The sequence below is a fragment of the Micropterus dolomieu genome, linkage group LG16 (genome assembly GCF_021292245.1).
Source record: "Micropterus dolomieu isolate WLL.071019.BEF.003 ecotype Adirondacks linkage group LG16, ASM2129224v1, whole genome shotgun sequence".
Classification (NCBI taxonomy): Eukaryota; Metazoa; Chordata; class Actinopteri; order Centrarchiformes; family Centrarchidae; genus Micropterus; species Micropterus dolomieu.
This window is the reverse complement of record NC_060165.1, coordinates 16,117,138-16,119,087: the sequence shown is the minus strand read 5'-3', so window position 1 is coordinate 16,119,087 and position 1,950 is coordinate 16,117,138. Positions and strand designations below refer to the sequence as shown.

At 40.6% G+C, this 1,950-nt stretch overlaps 1 long non-coding RNA gene across 1 annotated transcript; it reads left to right on the top strand.

Moving 5' to 3' along the window:
- Positions 1 to 11: 11 nt before the first annotated feature.
- LOC123984840 lies at positions 12 to 771 on the top strand. The gene is made up of 3 exons (XR_006828533.1): positions 12 to 284; positions 379 to 455; positions 557 to 771. It is a non-coding gene; the product is annotated as an uncharacterized LOC123984840 (long non-coding RNA).
- The last annotated feature ends 1,179 nt before the right edge of the window (positions 772 to 1,950 follow it).

The following is a 1,950-nucleotide window of genomic DNA, read 5'->3' as shown; positions in this document are numbered from 1 at the left end:
GTCACAAGGCGGCAGCATTGAGTAGTATTGTTGTTGTTCCGCCAAGTGCATCATGGTCTTTCTTCCTGTTAATGTGCGATGGACGTACAAGGGATTGGTGCGGAGACTTCGTTGTGTAGAATAGTAGGTAAATGCATGCATGTCTTGTAAAATATTCATGTACAAGTGTATAAAATGTAATCACCTGCCAATATTTTAACTAGACAGTTTGATTTAGGCACTACTGGAATTGTATGCTGGGATTTTGGGCGCCAATCGTCGACCATTGTGTACTAAATTTCATGGTAATGCTAACATGCATTTAGTCATACCCTGATATTGTATTTTGGTACTCGGAAACTGTTGCAGGTTTTACATAAAGTGTAACTCTGTTTGAAGGTAATTGACGTTGAAAGTACGTTGAGTTGTGCGATCTCCGGGAAGTTCCACGTGGGTTTGGTGGAACTTGGTGAAGTGTAAGTGTCATTTACAGTTGTACATTTTATACACTGATGTTGATAAGTGGGTTTATGGTTGTTAACATGATTTATTTTATGTTCTCTGTCGTTGGTCATAGCCCACTGCCGTATTTTGTATTGTGTTTTTTTTAATTTTATTTCTCTGCATTTTATTTTTATTTTGCCTCTTCATTCATTCCAACATTTGGGTGTTAGAGACTGTTACAAAATCCAGCATTTGAGCTGTTACGGGAACGACCCAGTAGCATACCACTCTGTAAATTGAACTGTACATGTGGTCAGGAATAAACCTGGAGCTACAGGAACCCCTGAAGTAATTGTGTCCTGTGTGGCATCTAATTCCACGGGCTACAACTGTAAGAGTAAGATCTCAAAACCTCTTCCAACGGTATCTGTATCTAATTATTTTTCATATGAGGCCACACTTGATATTCAACTTGAAAAAAATTGAGGATTGTCTTCTTTTGTACCATAAATAGATAAAGGAATCCAACTCTAAATTAGTCCTCACTCTGAACCGATTCACGCCCTTGAAAACTGGGTGTGCCTGGAGTGTAACATCTGCCCACCCAAGTTTCAGTCATATTGATGTATCACATAAAACCTGTGTTTTATATATACTATATATACTCCTGCACGGTGTTGTGCTTACAGCCCAACACCCACCTGTGGACATCGGGCCCTCATACCACCCTCATGGAGTCTGGAGCCACTTGTGTGGGTTGTAGACTCCGTCTCATGCTACCACTAGAGTGAAAGCACTGCCAGCATTCAAAAGTGACCAGAACATCAGCCAGGAAGCATAGGAACTGAGAAGTGGTCTGTGGTCACCACCTGCAGAACGACTCCTTTATTGGGGGTGTCTTGCTAATTGCCTATAATTTCTCCCTGTTGTCTATTCCATTTGCACAACAGCATGTGAAACTGATTGTCAATCAGTGTTGCTTCCTAAGTGGACAGTTTGATTTCACAGGAGTGTGATTGACTTGGAGTTACATTGTGTTGTTTAAGTGTTCCCTTTATTTTTTTGAGCAGTGTGAGGAAAATAAGTATTTGAACACTCTGCTATTTTGCAAGTTCTCCCACTTAGAAATCATGGAGGGGTCTGAAATTGTCATCGTAGGTGCATGTCCACTGTGAGAGACATAATCTAAAAAAAAAAAATCCAGAAATCACAATGTATGATTTTTTAACTATTTATTTGTATGATACAGCTGCAAATAAGTATTTGAACACCTGAGAAAATCAATGTTAATATTTGGTACAGTAGCCTTTGTTTGCAATTACAGAGGTCAAACGTTTCCTGTAGTTTTACACCAGGTTTGCACACACTGCAGGAGGGATTTTGGCCCACTCCTCCACACAGATCTTCTCTAGATCAGTCAGGTTTCTGGGCTGTCGCTGAGAAACACGGAGTTTGAGCTCCCTCCAAAGATTCTCTATTGGGTTTAGGTCTGGAGACTGGCTAGGCCACGCCAGAACCTTGATATGC